Source organism: Onychostoma macrolepis, chromosome 03, assembly GCF_012432095.1.
Source record: "Onychostoma macrolepis isolate SWU-2019 chromosome 03, ASM1243209v1, whole genome shotgun sequence".
NCBI lineage: Eukaryota > Metazoa > Chordata > Actinopteri > Cypriniformes > Cyprinidae > Onychostoma > Onychostoma macrolepis.
In genome coordinates, this window is record NC_081157.1 from 7,516,124 (window position 1) to 7,533,136 (window position 17,013).

At 43.3% G+C, this 17,013-nt stretch overlaps 1 long non-coding RNA gene across 1 annotated transcript; it reads right to left on the bottom strand.

Annotated features, from left to right (window-relative positions):
- Window positions 1–8,520: 8,520 nt before the first annotated feature.
- On the bottom strand, window positions 8,521–12,313 carry LOC131537619 (uncharacterized). The gene is made up of 4 exons (XR_009270341.1): window positions 11,049–12,313; window positions 10,839–10,922; window positions 10,159–10,212; window positions 8,521–10,084 (listed from the first exon to the last, which is right to left on the bottom strand). It is a non-coding gene; the product is annotated as an uncharacterized LOC131537619 (long non-coding RNA).
- Between the last annotated feature and the right edge of the window lie 4,700 nt (window positions 12,314–17,013).

Here is a 17,013-nt window from a genome sequence, read left to right on the forward strand (position 1 = left end):
ATAGAGCTGAAAAACACTGAGCTATATTTAATTGATGTCAGTGTCAATATTTACATTGCAAGCACAATTAATGGTAACACTTTATAATAACTTTAATTAATAAATTATTAACAAACATTATATAATGTTTAACTAATCATTGCTTAATATATATTCACATATTGAGTTATTGAACTTATTAAACATTACCAAATGATTAACAGATCATTATTTAATGTAAATTGAAATGCTTACGAATGTCATTAAACTTTCAATTCATATAATCATGCATTTTTTTTCTTTTTTAATCTTCAAAAGATTTTGACAGGTGGTTTACAATGATTAAAAGCTTCATTTATAAATCATTACCAAACATTATATAATGATTAATGGATAATTAGTTAATGTTTACAAATGTCATTAAACTTTCAATGCTTTTAAAAACCTTCAAATTATTTTAACAGAAATTACACAATGATTACAAGTTCATTTGGTACAGTTTTTCTCGATTGCTTAAACACATTTCTTGAAATTATGCCTCTTTTTTGCGAATCCATAACTTCTAACTCAATTCCCCACACTCTCCACTCAAAACAACTCAATCTTGCTGAAAAACCAAACTTTGCTCTCAGACATGACACACAAACACTCAAAAACACACACACTACAACACAGTCTTACACACTGATGAGATAAACTCAAAACAATACTACAAAAAAACAGTAATAAGTGTGGTATTCCCCAAATGTTTTATTCCTCAATTTAATGTACTGTAGAGTAAAACAAAAAAAAACAAAAAATTATTCTGCCCCAGCATCCCATCTTTGGTCTGGAAAAGGCCAAAGAACCTCTTCAACATCACAGGCTACACTGACCCTGGCCAGACAGCGGGGATAAAATCCTCTCGCATGCCTGATGTCCTCGAGTCATTGTTCACAAACAAGATCGGCAAAATGCTTAGTCATGTTGTCAATATAACAGTGCACTCTGTTAGTGTTACCTGATGTAAAGTAAAGTAAACTAAACTGTACTGAAATCCAGAAGGCTGCACTTCTTATGTATGCCATATATCCATTTCAAAAGTACAAATGTACACATTACTGTATGCGGGATATTGATTGAAAGAGACTGGATATGATTCACAGTTACACTTTTACTAGTGGTCTGACCAAAAAAACTAAACAAAAACAAAAAAACACACATTACAACGTCGTTGTGAAATAGAAAAGAAAAATAAATATGGGCACAAAGGTGAAAATAAAAATGAGAAAGTCCACTGTCAGAATTTGTAACTCTTGTGTTGTCCTCGGTCTATATATGCTTTCCAACTGAAGATTCATGAGATGCACCTTTGAGCTCTTTCAGAGAACTGATTTGTCATTGGTTGATCTACATTCTCTTCATTAGTGAAAGTCAAGACTCACTTTCACAATTCATGGCAAATTTTTAGAAAGTCTAATAGAAATGTGTAGAAAATATGCTTGACAGTTTATGACAAGTAGATCAACCATTTTGCATTTACCATAATGACTTCTACGATGAACTAATGACTAGATGTTTTGAGGGTCAGACTATAGCACAGAGAACATCTCGGTTACGTATGTAACCCTCGTTCCCTGAAGAAGGGAACGGAGACGTCACGTCGGATGACCGATGAATTGGGATCTCGCTAGAGAGACCAATCCACTTCGAGTGTAACTAAACGAGCCAATGGACATTGGCATGCAATCATTCCATCCAGCTGCCGCTGATCACAGTGTGAGTATAAGAGGCAGCGGGTGCACCGCATTAATTCATCCTATCGCTGAGGAGCCGAGCCGGTGACCCGGCCACTCAGCGGTGGTACAGCGACTGTGGCGACGGGACGTGACGTCTCCGTTCCCTTCTTCAGGGAACGAGAGTTACATACGTAACCGAGATGTTCCCTTTCAGTCGGTCACTCCGAGTCACGCCGGATGACCGACGAATTGGGATCCCTACCAAAACGCCACAGGAGCTGCCCCTTCCAGTGCCCTGTGTAGGCCTCCTGATCCTTCCTATAAGGCAGACGACAGGACCTGGTTAAGGAACTCTCTGGAGAATTAGGCGTAAGAACACTGCAAGCCAACTCTGAGCCGGGCCTCTCAGTGCCACTACCCGTTTGAGGTGAGAACACAGGAGGAAACCGGTTCGACAAGTAGGCTATAAAACCTAGCGAACGTGTTAGGAGTCGCCCAACCCGCAGCTCTACAGATGTCTGCTAGCGAGGCACCACGAGCCAACGCCCAGGACGATGCGACACCCCTAGTGGAGTGAGCACGCAACCTGAGCGGGCAAGGCACACCTTGTGCTTCACAGGCCAAGGTGATGGCATCCACTATCCAGTGGGCCATCCTCTGCTTGGAGACAGCCTTCCCCTTCTGCTGTCCTCCGTAACAGATAAAGAGCTGTTCTGAGGTCCTGAAGCTCTGAGTTCTATCCACGTACTGTCGCAGTGCACGTACAGGACAGAGCAAAGCTAGGGCTCGGTCTGCCTCCTCCAGGGGCAGCGCTTGCAGGTTCACTACCTGGTCCCTGAAGGGAGTGGTAGGAACCTTGGGCACATACCTGGGCCGGGGCCTCAGTGTTGCACTAGAGTCAGCCGGCCCAAACTCAAGGCACGATTCGTTGACCGAAAAAGCATGCAGGTCCCCCACCCTCTTGATCGAGGCCAACGCAGTCAGGAGTAGGGTTTTCATAGAGAGAAACTTCAACTCGACTGACTGCAAAGGCTCGAAGGGGACAGTTTGTAGGGCTCTTAGCACCAATGCCAAATCCCAAGAAACCTGACAACCAGATCGTGCTTCCCCACTGACCTACCCTCTACGGGGTCGTGGTGAGCGGAAATAGCAGCAACATAAACCTTAAGGGTGGAGGGGGAGAGCCTATGCTCTAACCCTTGTTGCAAAAAGGAAAGCACGGCTCTGATCGAACATCTCCGGGTGTCCTCACGGTGAGAGGAACACCATTCAACGAACAGGTTCCACTTCAGCGCATAGGCCTGTCTTGTGGACGGTGCTCGTGCTGAAGCGACAGTGAGAGCTACCTCCTGGGGCAGATCACCTAGAACCTCCGCGTCCAGTCCAGGGACCACACATGGAGTTTCCACAAGTCTGGACGCGGGTGCCAGAGGGTGCCCCTTCTCTGAGAAAGCAGATCCTTCCTCAGAGGAATCGGCCAGGGAGGGGCTGTCGCGAGGAGCATGAGTTCCAGGAACCAGGTCCTGTTGGGCCAATATGGAGCCACTAGCAAGACCTGCTCCACATATTTGCGCAGGCCCTGGGGCCAGCTGTGTGCCAGTGTGTCCGTGCCGAGCGTTGCCTCGGACAGGGAGTAGAACCACTGGCAGTGGTTGGTTTCTGGAGATACAAACAGGTCTACCTGAGCAACTCCGAACCGACTCCAAATCAGCTGGACCGCCTGGGGATGGAGTCTCTACTCCCCAGAGAGTGCTGCTCGAGACAGCTCGTCGGCCGCCTGATTGAACACTCCTGGGATGTGGATGGCACGAAGGGACCTCAGATGCTTCTGACTCCAGAGGAGGAGGTGGCGGGCGAGTTGCGACATGCGACGGGAGCGTAAACTGCCTTGCCGGTTGATATATGCAGCGGTCGCAGTATTGTCCGTACGGACCAGAACGTCCTTGCCCCGAAGGCGCCCTCTGAGGCAGCTAAAGGCAAGGCGTACTGCCAGCAACTCGAGGCACTTGATATGCCAACGCAGTTGGGGACCCGTCCACACCCCTGACACTGCGTGCCCGTTGTACGTGGCTCCCCAGCCGGTGGCTGAGGCATCCGTGAATACCATAGCATGCCTGGATACCTGCTCCAGGGGCACTCCTGCCCGAAGGAATGAGGGATCTGTCCACGGGCTGAAGGTTTTGCGGCAGGCCAGTGTAATCTGAACCCGGTGAGTACCGCGTCTCCACGCCCACCTCGGGACTCGGCCATGGAGCCAGTGCTGAAGCGGTCTCATATGGAGCAGACTGAGCAGAACTATCGCCGCAGCTGCAGCCATATGCCCCAGGAGCCTCTGAAAGAGTTTCAGTGGGACCGCCGTCCTGCCTGATAAAGCCTTGAGGCAGTTCGGCACCGACTGAGCACGTTCCTGGGTGAGGCGTGCTGTCTGGTTGACCGAATCCAACTCCATGCCGAAAAAAGAGGTCCTCTGCGTTGGCACGAGTTTGCTCTTTTCCCAGTTGACTTGAAGACCCAACTGGCTGAGGTGCCTGAGCACTAGGTCCCTGTGTGCGCACAACTGTTCTCGAGACTGTGCAAGTATGAGCCAGTCGTCGAGGTAGTTGAGGATGCGCACACCCTGTTCTCTCAGGGGAACAAGGGCCGCCTCTGTGACTTTGGTGAAGACGCGAGGCGAAGGGACAGCCCGAAGGGCAGGACCTTGTACTGATATGCCCGACCCTCAAACGTGAATCGCAGGAATGGCCTGTGTCGTGGGAGATTCGAGACATGAAAGTACGCATCCTTCAGGTCGATCGCTGCAAACCAAAATGCGTTTCTGCGTCAACATCTTGAACGGCATCTTGTGAAGTGCACAGTTCAAACCTCGCAGATCAAAGATCGGTCGTAACCCACCGCTTTTCTTGGGCACAATGAAGTAAGGGCTGTAAAATCCGACCTCATATCGGCAGGAGGGACCGGCTCTATCGCATATAATTTCCGCATGCAAGACGGGCATCGACGGCCTTGACTGAAGTGAACTGGATGCCCCTGAACTTGGAGGGACGCCAGGCGAACTGAATCGCGTAGCCGAGTCTGATGGTCTGATGGTCTGCAGGAGCCACCGAGACGGACTGGGGAGCGTTAGCCAGGATCCGAGAGACCGTACCAGCGAGACCAACGAGGCCACCGACATACCCGCAGTGGGGCAGCGAGGTGGAACACAGGGACCCGGCCCAGAGCCTGTGACGGCGGGGGGCGGGGTCTGGGTGTGCAGTGTAACACTCACCTGATTCCTCCTCATGAGGAAGGAAACACAGGAACCCGGCTTGAGGCTTGTGACGGCCTGGCTTGTGACGACTTGAAGCGGGGACTCGAGTGCTACCGCCTTACCTGGTTCCACGAATGGGCAGGAGGGGTGCTCTTGGGCAACCCACTGCTGCCTGCTGGGGAGAGATCCACAGTTCACCACTCTCCTCCTCTTGAGACCCAGAGATGAGGAAACCGCTCTTTTATTACTTATAAAATGTTTTTATGTTTTGGGTACCGCTGGCTGCTGGGCCAGCGGCGGAACAAAAACAAGACGAAACAAAAATTCTCCACCCGGCCTTCCTCCGGGGGAGGGAGTGGTGCGGTCACCATCTCCCGACGAGCAGTCTCCTCCATCTCTGGGTCGCCTGTCTCAGGGCCTCTTGCACTTGCTCTTGCACTGCTGCGGCTGCGCGGCACCGCAGGGGGGGCGCCCACGACGACGAGCAGGCTGAGGGGCTGCTGCCGGGTTGGAAGCAGCAGGTTTCCTCCGGCGCATGATGTGTTTGATCGCCTCAGTCTGCTTCTGGGCTGCCGAGAACTGCTGGGCAAAGCACTCGACAGCGTCGCCAAAAAGGCCGGTCTGCGACACGGGAGCATTCAGGAACTGTACCTTCTCTTGCTCCTTCATGTCAGCGAGACACAGCCAGAGATGGCGCTCCTGGACCACTAGCGTGGACATCGCACGACCCAGAGACTGCTCGAAGCGCGAGGTCCGTCGCAGTACGCAGCTCATGTAGAACCGCCAGGTCGTGGCCACCCTCGTGCAGGTCTTTCAGGGCTTTGGCCTGGTGGACCTGCAGTAACGCCATGGCATGGAGGGCAGAAGCCGCCTCCCCACAGGCTCTATAAGCACTGCCAGTTAGACCTGACGAATACTTACAGGCCCGCGAGGGGAGACACGGGTCACCCCGCAGAGTGGTAGCGGCTGTTGGACATCACCGCTCCACAGAGGGGATGCCACCCTCCATCCCATCGAGGGTGGTGAGGGGGGAGGAGCCACAAGATTTGTTTCGGGCAGTGAAAGGTGCCTTCCACGATCTTGTGAGCTCCTCATGCACTTCCGGGAAGAATGGCACTGAGAACCAGCGCGACCCCCACTGAGAAACCAATTGTCCAGCCTCGAAGGATCGGGACGCGGTGGAGGATTCCACACAAGCCCGACATTCTCGGCGGCCTGGGAAAGCATAGCCATCATCTCTGGGTCTGGCTCGGACAACGCTACCACACCTGAAGGGGGCAATGCTGGCGGGTCGTCATCCCCGGAGAGAGAGGGCTCGCCCTCCGATGCAGCGATCGACATCTGGTCATCAGAGGGGGCACCGAAGGAAACGCGTGGTGCACTCTGTCCAGCAGAGGGCCCAGAGAGCTCCTTCAGCAGCTCCACCGGCTGCGGTGTGCTTGAGGGGTGAGTAACTCCTCTTGGGGAAGCCCTCACTGTCACCCTCAGATCACCTCTGACTCCACCGGATACAGTGCCGCCCCGGGAACGAACGCTGGATCGCGGCAGAGGCAGAGGGACTCCGCCATGTTTGACATAGCGGAGTCTATTATGCAACTCCGAGATGGTCATGTCCCCACAAGAAGAACATTAACCATCCACGAAAGCTTCCTCAGCGTGCTGAATGCCCAGACACGTGAGGCAGCGATCGTGACAGTCCTGAGGCGCCAGGAAACGACCACAGCCAGAAACGCACGGGTGATAAGACATCTTTAAAAAGACACGATCACCCGTTTTGCTCTTTTAGAGAAATTTGCTCTTTATTAAGTGCTGAAGCATGCAGGGGAGCTGGCCACCACACACTCCTAGTGTGACTGTCTTCACGGGAATCGTCTCCTCTTTCTCCCGTGAGACCGCGACCACCGCTGCTGTGCTGTAACGCCCACACTCACTCACTCTTCTCACTCGCAGGAAAGGAGAGCAGCAGTGATTCACCGCCGCTCGGCTCTGAAGCGAAAGGATGAATTAATGCAGTGCACCCACTGCCTCTTATACTCACGCTGTGATCAGCGGCAGCTGGATGCAATGATCGCATGCCATTGGCTCATTTAGTTACACTCTCTGGCGAGATCCCAATTCGTCGGTCATCCGACGTGACTCGGAGTGACCGACTGAAAGGGAACTATATAATACAATTTGAGCAACATGACAATAGTAACTGATAATGTAGGAAACTGCAGAGAAATGTATGTAATCAGTTGCACGAATGTACCAAAGCAACTGCAACTTGTTCAAAAGAATGAGAAACTGCTTTTATGATGTGCACAAGTGACTAGATGTTCAAGTTTTGAGAGTTTCATTTCTGATCTGAGAAATGCACCAAAGCCACTGAGAGAAACTGTCAGCTGACTTTGGCCCTTTTATCTCCATCAAAGGCTGACTGGTGTGTGATAAATTTTGACTCCTAGTGTTTCCGCTTGAGTAATTGTGTGCTAATTGAGCTCAAACTGTGCAGACTTGAGTGAACAATATTGAATGTGGAGTTATCTGGAAAAGTCACACACCAGTATCTGCTCCTAACTCGAAAAGAGCATCAGCCATTCACAGGGGACACAGGGAAGTTTGTCAGGTTTGACAGGGAAATGGGTGTGCTTTTTGAAAAATGGCATTATGGTTTTGAAATTTTAGTTCAAAAGCCTGGTTATAGTGTTTTAGCAATCGAGAAAAACTGTAATGTACTTTTGAATGCTTACAAGTATTATTAACTTAAACTTCAGTTCGCATATTAGCTAATGCTCATTTTTACATTTACAAATGTTGTGAAAGTATGTAAATTAATAATTTTAAGAACAAATTATTCATGTTAATATATTAATTAACTCATAATCACAGTCTGTAAAGGTCATATATTTGGTCTTTGTTTGTTGTGTAGACTTCTACTATTTATAGACATTTATTAATTATTTGTTAATGTTTTAGCAATATCCAATCTAAAGTGATAACTATTCATCAATTGTAAATGTTTATAAACATTTATTAATCATTATTACCTTCATGAACAGTCATTTTGATGGCAAAGTGTCCCAAATGACCGGAATTCACCCTATTTTCACATCTTTACAAATCATTTATGAATCATTTGTTCATGTTTTTGCGTTACACAATCTAGTTGAGACTATTCATTATTTGTAAATGTTTATAAACCTTTATTAATTTTTTAGTATCTTTATTGGCACTGGACTTTTAGCTACTTTAACAATGTTTGTGTAAAGGGTGTTTAGTTAAGTTTAGCTGAATGCTTGGTAAAGACATGTCACACATTGTAATTTGGGTGCAAAACATGTTTTTATTGCCTCAACATTTATATTACTATACTATTGTGTATCATTAAACAGTTGAGTCATTCATCAACAGGAGGGGAAAACAACAATTTTTTAAGAAAATACTTCATTTATCATTTATCAAAACAATGCAATATAAACAGATTGAATCGTGTTCTCTTATAGTAGTCAATGACCCCTTAACTGACCTTAAACCAACCCACAGCACCAAACCTGTCTGTAACCTTACACCCGTATCACACCTCAACAGCAGCTGAAGTGTTGTGCTTTAACAAAAGCTTTTAATCATTGTATAACATCTGTTAAAATCATTTGAAGATTTTCAAGATGTGCATGATCATATGAACTAGAAGTTAAATGACATTTGTAGATATGTGAATATATATGAACTAATGATCCGTTAAGCATTACATAATGTTTGTTAATGATTTATTAATAAAAGTTATTATAAAGTGTTACTCAATTAATTTCTAGTTTAATGTTGTTATGATATTTATGCTTGACATTTTTCCCTATGCATGTTCATTTCCCGTGCTCATTTTAGAGAAATAATTGCAATATTAAAGTGATAGTTCACTCAAAATGAAAATGTCATTTATGTCAATGATCAAAACATTTTGGGGGTAAACTATCCATACAAAGATGGATGATGTCTCAGGTCTCTAATATCAGCTCTCCTGATGTTAAAAAAAGTTAACTTTATAAAAGTATAACATATTAAGCAGCACTAGAAAATGACAGCAATCTGAAGAGTTTGAAGTGTGTCGTATAGATGACTATTGTTTTTGTATATTAAAGAGCTTACTGTTCTCCGGTGTCCGTTTCTGCCTCGACTTATTTGACTAATAACTGTTGATGGTGAACTGTGTAGCAAATCAACTCAAAAGGGAATTGTTTATAAATAATTACAATTAATTATGATTAATTACAATTATTTATATCGGCTGACAGTAATAACTGTAGCAGAATTAAATTGCCATCAACTGATCTGTTCGTCCAGCGACCATTCAGTGTAAGTTCATATCAACTCTAAGAAAGGATATTTTCATGGCCACAGAAAATACTTTCCTATTAACCCTGTGTGTGTGTGGGTTGCGGGGGGTGGGAGGCTGGGTGGTAGTTTAGTTTGTCACCTTTTTCACCCCTGATGAGTTTGCACCCCTGGTAAACTGATTCTTCGTGATTTTCATCTTAAATTATATGCTAAAGGTTCAGTTTTACTGGAATCACATTCTGCAAAGCTCCTGTTATCTTAAGGGAAACAGTAGGTAACCACTGAAAGTGTTGTGGTTATTCTGGTCATCAAATATCCTTCTATTAGACCAAAATCTCACATAGATAATATCTCCAACCTCCAGGATCAACACAACTCCTTTTGAGGAGTTTACAGCGTACTGATCCTGATGACCATGTGCTACAACCACCTTCTCTCCGTTCTTCACAATAGAGTCAGTTGATGGATTTGAGGGATTACCAGGACCACAGACAGAGAAGGTGAACATATACGATCCTTTCAGTGGAGCTGTGAAAATACCTGAAGCAAATAACAAGAGATGAAGAGGAGAATCAGCTGTGCACAGTGTAATAGTTTTGAAACAACAGATCATTTGATTCTATTATTCACTGCAGAGAGGTTTGAATGGAGCAGAAGGATTCTCGTTACTATAACTGAGTTTTGTCATTGATAATTATCTGTAATTGGGTTGTAGGCGTTCCCTATGTTTGTGAAGACGTTCCTGTAGGTTTGTGATTTCAGTGGTGAAAGGACCGATATATCCACTGCCAGACTCCATCAGTGAAGCTGAAAAAGCTCTCTCTGTCTGTGATTGAAAAACATAAGTAATACTGTGATATTTTACACTAAATTTACTATAATTCAAACACACTGTTTTACCTCTGTTTTCCTTTCTCAGCTCCTCCACTCGACTCTCAGTAAGATTTGACATTTCTGTGAAGGAATAAGGATTGTGTTAAATGATGTTTAAAATGCTTATTATTAGGGATGTCCCAATCAGGTTTTTTATGCCCCGATCCAATCTGAGTATTGAGTATCTGCCGATACAGAGTCCCGATCCGATACTTATATATTCCTAGTGTTCCAATTCAAGTACAATAAAGTTATTAAAATCAATCCAAAGTATACAGAGTTGAGCAGAAAGTAAAAGTAATATATATATATGTAGTTACAGTATGTGTCACGCACATTTCTTCTTATTTTGGTTTTAATGGCATCTGAACACAGATTTTTCCTTTTAATAGCGGTTGGCAAATCTACTGGAAGGTGAATACTGCCACCTACTGCACGTCACCGGCATGACAGCTGACAAAAAAAAAAAAAAAAAGGATCAGGTTTAGGAGAGCTGATACTGATCAGTTAAAATAACGCTTGATTGGCCCTGATCCCGATACTCGAGATCGGCTCGGGACATCCCTGCTTATTATAATAATAGATAGATAACACGATTTACACAGTGACCACTCAATTTTACACTAACATTTACACTATGCAGTGTATTGCACTGGTGTTTTCCTCTGAGAGAAACTGATAAAAGAGTGAATGTTCTGGTAAGATACCATCAGTTTTCTTGTTCAGCTCTTCTAGGATGACCGTCTGTTGTTCTGCAGTTTTCTCTGCGTCCCTCAGTCGCGTCTCTAAGGCTTATTATAGCAGAGAGATAAGAGTTCACACTCAATATTACACTATCATTTACACTGTGCAGTGTATTACAGTTGTGTTTTACTCTGAGGATCACTGATAAAAGAGTGAAGGTTTTAATGAGGTACCATCATTTTTCTTGTTCAGCTCTTCCGTCTGTTGTTCTGCAGTTTTCTCTGCGTCCCTCAGTCGCGTCTCTAAGGCTCTGATGTTGGCTTTCTGCTCTGTAACGGTGGCGGTCAGCTCTCAGTGCTGCGTGGATGTCAGGAAGCTCAGATGGCAGTATTGTTGGCTGTCAGTCAAAGCTTCATCTCTCAGAGAGTCTGTCTGAGGTGGATTCTGTCTTCTGTCCTCATTGCTGAGCTGTTGACTGATCTCATTCTCATCTACCTGCTGCTGTACCACAAACACAAAGGTTTCCAGCAGCAGCATTCATTCTTCACTGATGTTCGTGTCCAGCTCTTGCTCTGTCATCCCACAGACCCTCATGCTCTTTTTAGTGTCCTGATTTACTGTCTTTTGTACTTGATTTATGGTGCTTCAGATAAAAAAGTAGTTCAAGTTAATTGTTAATCATATTTAAAGAGATGTTCCGTGTTCAGTAGATGTTCAACTCTATTTATTATGTTTGTGGCACAATATTGAACAAAAAATAATTTGATATAGATTGACACACCACCTTCTGATATCCATGTCATGTGCATCTTACAAAAAATACTAGGTTTACCAACTGACTGAAGACTGAAAGAAAGAAATACAAACAAATAAACACTGAATGTAAGTTTATGTAGACAAAATCAGCAAGTAATGTTTACATATATAATATTGAAGCTTGTGAGAATACTACTGAAATAGAGCATGATTTAATGTTTACTGCTTTAACTAAAGAATGAGTTGACCGTTATTTCTGTGGTGATTGATATCATGCCACAAATGTTGCTGGAGTTTGAATGTTATTTCCCCCTCATGCAACAACATCATATATCAACAGTGTATGGATTAATAAACTATTTTTTTATTCTATTCTTACCTTACTATTAATGTATAACTAAATTATGGAATAAACTGAATATGGCAGGCTGTATGTATAAAACACAAGAAATTGTATCCTTTTGCGGAAAAACTCCTTTCCACACAACCTCTGCTCAGCTCAGGAATTGCTTTATGATCTCTCAAGCTTATCACTTCAGCAGTCCATTGATCAAAGACTGACCCAATCACCATGTACTCTTTCACTGATCACACTTCTTCATTTTTAAAACCTAAAAATAAATACGACCTCACGTTTTGTCAATCATGTTTACACACTGCCTCTGAAACTTTCGTCCATCATAAAAATTTGGATAGGGTTAGAATTTCTGTGTTTTCACATCTGTATAAAGTATTTTTGAAAACTCAGCCACCTTAGAAGCAAAATCCAAAATCGTATGCTGGCTTCAATGCCTGGCGCGTACCTTTCCGATGCCACAGTTTGGTGCATGTGGTGCATACCTTAGACCAGTGGTCTCAAACTCAATTCCTTGAGATCCAACCAGCTCCAAATCACACAGGTTTCTACAGTAGGTGGACAACCAAAGTGTGCTTTTTACCACAGTAAGTACCGCCGCCGCAGTATCTGCAAAGTGCATTTGCAGCTTTTGACCGCCTAGTGGCGCTTCAACCACAAGTTATCAAGCAAACGCATCAAAACACATTTTCGCAAATAGCCGTCAGCTTTGCCTTGCCGATGTGTTACATTTGACGGCTGCAGCTGAATTCAAGCAGGATAAATGCCAAGTCTATGAGCCTGTGCTTATATTTACTCTAAGCTACACAGTATTACACCATATTTTAGATTTGAAACATTTAGCAGGTGTGCAGTATTATTTAATATGATTCATATTATATGTGATAATATGATATGAATATTATCATATTATCACATATAATATGAATCATGTTTTATATTATCCTATAAAAATGGTGGTTTACTTTGCATCGGAGCATTAAAAGTAGCCTATTTTAGTAGGCTAGGAAACATGGATTTATATGCAAAATGTCAATATTCTCACATTACTTAATATTTGTCACAAGTAAATTTTTTTATTTATATTTTAAAATTCCTTTAATAAAACAGCATAACTCCCATTATTTAGGCCTAACTAAAACAAGAAACGAATAAATTAAACCTGGCCACAATTTAGCTAAATCATTGAAACTGAAAAGAGAGGACGGATTAAAACATCCTCACGTTTAAACTCAAGTTCTCTCGTTATAATCAACAGTGCGCACGATGTAAAAAAGAGCTTCATTAATTGACAACTTCAGTGATTTTAAAGGGAGCCTTATTTACTTGCTTTCACACAATTTCAGTAAAACTCCAAAAAAGTAAAAAAAAAAAAATAATAATAATAATAGCAGCCGCATTTAAATGAAGGAGTGTATAAGTGCAACATCATGTGGGGTTACATCATTTATTCTTATTTGTCTACATATTCTTTCTTCATTACAAATCTTGTTTGGTTTTATTTTGCATCATTGCATGTAAAAAATAATTCACTTTGTGCATATGCAAAATGTGAAGCTGCAATCTTATTCACAGTCTATAGCATTTTATAATTATTTGTACAATAATATTTAACTTAACCTGCTTTGTATCTTTATTATTTAATGCAAAAGACATTTATTAGAACAAGTTTATGAGAGTCATACATCGATTAATCTTGATCAAGAACAACTAATGATCAATGAACTGCATCGCCGTTAGATCATTTTAAAATGTCAAATAGCCTTCAATTTACAGGTTATAACTGCATCTGTCTCGGATGTAGACTTGTGAAGATTTATTTTTAATGCGGATCCCATACTGTAACCTAAAATAAATGTGCTCTATTACTATTCATATTCAAGTGTTTTTGCGGAAAATTATTAATGCGCATGCATGACAGGGAAGCGCTCACGCAATTACTTGAATTTTTTCCTGATAATGAAATAACTGATAATTAGGGTGCCTCACATACATGAGAAATATACAGAAAGCTTGAAATGTCTACTTTTAAACGAACCAATTCAAAACAAAAGCAAATACTCCCCAATTATGTAATCTGTGAAGGTTGCATTTCTCTCTAAAGGCGCATCCAGTACTGTGGAGAGTCAGCACCGTGAATTTAATCTTGCAGCCGACAAGAAAACATTAGTTTTTTAATAAATAATTAAAATGTCTCCTTTTTTCATAATTATTAGGCTACGTCTGCCTGTGCTCTGTGGCAAACTTAATGCGTGGTCTTGAGCACGGAATATATTAAGGCTCATTAGTAGACTACAGGTGCTGGTCATATAATTAGAATATCATCAAAATGTTGATTTATTTCACTAATTCCATTCAAAAAGTGAAACTTGTATATTATATTCATTCATTACACACAGACTGATATATTTCAAATTTCTTTTAATTTTGATGATTATAACTGACAACTAAGGAAAATCCCAAATTCAGTATCTCAACCAACCACATCCACTGCTCGATCTTGCAGGTTTGCACTACACAACATCAGAAAGATCAGGCCCTTCCTGATAGAGAATGCTGTGCAACTTCTCGTCCAGGCCCTTGTCATTTCTAGGCTGGACTACTGCAATGCTCTTCTGGCTGGACTTCCATCAAACACAATCAAACCTCTACAAATGATTCAGAATGCAGCGGCACGACTGGTCTTCAACGAGCCCAAAAGAGCCCATGTTACACCTCTCTTCATCTCATTGCACTGGCTACCAGTTGCAGCTCGCATCAAGTTCAAGACACTGATGCTTGCATTCAGAACGACCACAGGCTCAGCACCCTCCTACTTCCACTCACTATTAAGAATCTACATCCCCTCCAGAAGTCTGAGATCTGTTAGTGAGCGACGCCTCGTGGTACCATCACAGAGAGGCTCAAAATCACTCTCCAGAACATTCTCGTTCACCATTCCTGGCTGGTGGAATGATCTTCCCACCCATATTCGGAGTGCTGGATCCCTGTCAATCTTCAAGCAACAGCTGAAAACTCATCTCTTTCGACGCTACTTGACTTCATCCTAAAAAAATAAAAACACCCGTAATCTTTCCCTTTATCTTTCTCTCCTTCCCTAGCTAGCTTGTACTTATTTGAACAATGCCTGAGACTTGGTGTTTCAAGCACTTCGTCTGTCTGATTGCCTCTTCAAGATGAATCGCTTTATGTATTCCCCAATTATAAGTCGCTTTGGATAAAAGCATCTGCTAAATGACTAAGTGTAAATGTAAATGTTAGAAGAATGGCATCTTCGCTAATATTAGTCTGTTTCGTTCTTATTCCGAGGTCACCGTAGCCACCCAATCCGGTCCATATCCAACCCAGATGGTCACTGCAGTCACCAGATCCAGTTCGTATACAGATCAGATGGTGGATCAGCACCTAGAGATGACCTCTACAGCCCTGAACGTCAGCGGAGACCAGGACAACTAGATGAGCCCCAGAGACAGATCCCCAGTGAGGATGCCGTCACCTAGACAGCCATCGGGAAAAGACCACTGGAACCAGTTGAGCCTTTACAATCTGACTTTTCTGCAGTTGGAACAAACTGATGGTTTGTCTGGCCAGAGGAGAACTGGCCCCCCGACTGAGCCCGGTTTCTCCCAAGGTTTTTTTCTCCATTCTGTCAACTGACCTGTCACCATTGTGTTCCTCAACTACCTCTTGCAGAACTCTCTTAATGGCAGGAAATCTATCCAAAGTATTGCACAGTGAAATATAACAACATGCCCACCGAGTATCACTTAGTCTCTGAAGTTCTCTAGGAGCACCTTCAAACATTTCTCTTTGTACAGCAAGCCATTTTTTGTGCACATGTGACCCCGACATGAACACATAAAGCCTTTCCTGCAGTGAGAAAAATCTGTTAGCCTCAGGGATTGCTTTGACTGTGTCGACTAGTATCAAATTTAGGCAGTGGGCGCTACAGTGAATGTAAAAGGCATGCTTTGCCACATCTTTAATTTGTGCCTGTACACCTGCATGCTTGCCGCTCATAACGGACGCACCATCATAGGATTGGCCTACTAAATTTTCTCTGTATTCTAGACCATGGCTTTCTAACATGTGGATAATCTCAAGCTTATCACTTCAGCAGTCCATTGATCAAAGACTGACCCAATCACCATGTACTCTTTCACTGATCACACTTCTTCATTTTTAAAACCTAAAAATAAATACGACCTCACGTTTTGTCAATCATGTTTACACACTGCCTCTGAAACTTTCGTCCATCATTAAAAATTCGGATAGGGTTAGAATTTCTGTGTTTTTCACATCTGTATAAAGTATTTTTGAAAACTCAGCCACCTTAGAAGCAAAATCCAAAATCGTATGCTGGCTTCAATGCCTGGCGCGTACCTTTCCGATGCCACAGTTTGGTGCATGTGGTGCATACCTTAGACCAGTGGTCTCAAACTCAATTCCTTGAGCTCCAACCAGCTCCAAATCACACAGGTTTCTACAGTAGGTGGACAACCAAAGTGTGCTTTTTACCACAGTAAGTACCGCCGCCGCAATGTCTGCAAAGTGCATTTGCAGCTTTTGACCGCCTAGTGGCGCTTCAACCACAAGTTATCAAGCAAACGCATCAAAACACATTTTCGAATGTCACACCAGGAATGGTGAACGAGTTAGAGACTAAATAAGCAATTGATAGAGGGTCAAATGTGCGGGGTTTTTTTTAAATAAAAAGAAGACATAAAATTAAATTAGAATAGAATAGAGAGTGCTAGAGCTAGAGGGTCAAACGAGGATGGAAGAGATGAGTTTTTAGCCGTTTATTGAAGATGGCTAAGGATTCAGCTGCTCGGATTGAGTTGGGCAGGTCATTCCACCAGATGGGAACAGTTAATGAAAAAGTCAGACAACAACACTGTTCTAGAACAGTTCAACCCAAATATTAGAGTGTGTGCAGCGCATTTTACAGAGGACTGTTTCCTGAACCTGGGAGAGTAGCCTACAATGCTGGCTTGCACAAAGACTGTTTCTATAAAGTGGGGCAATTACAACTTTGCAAGGACAGTCTGGCACTTCAGACTCAGCCTGTAAGTATGTTTTCATAT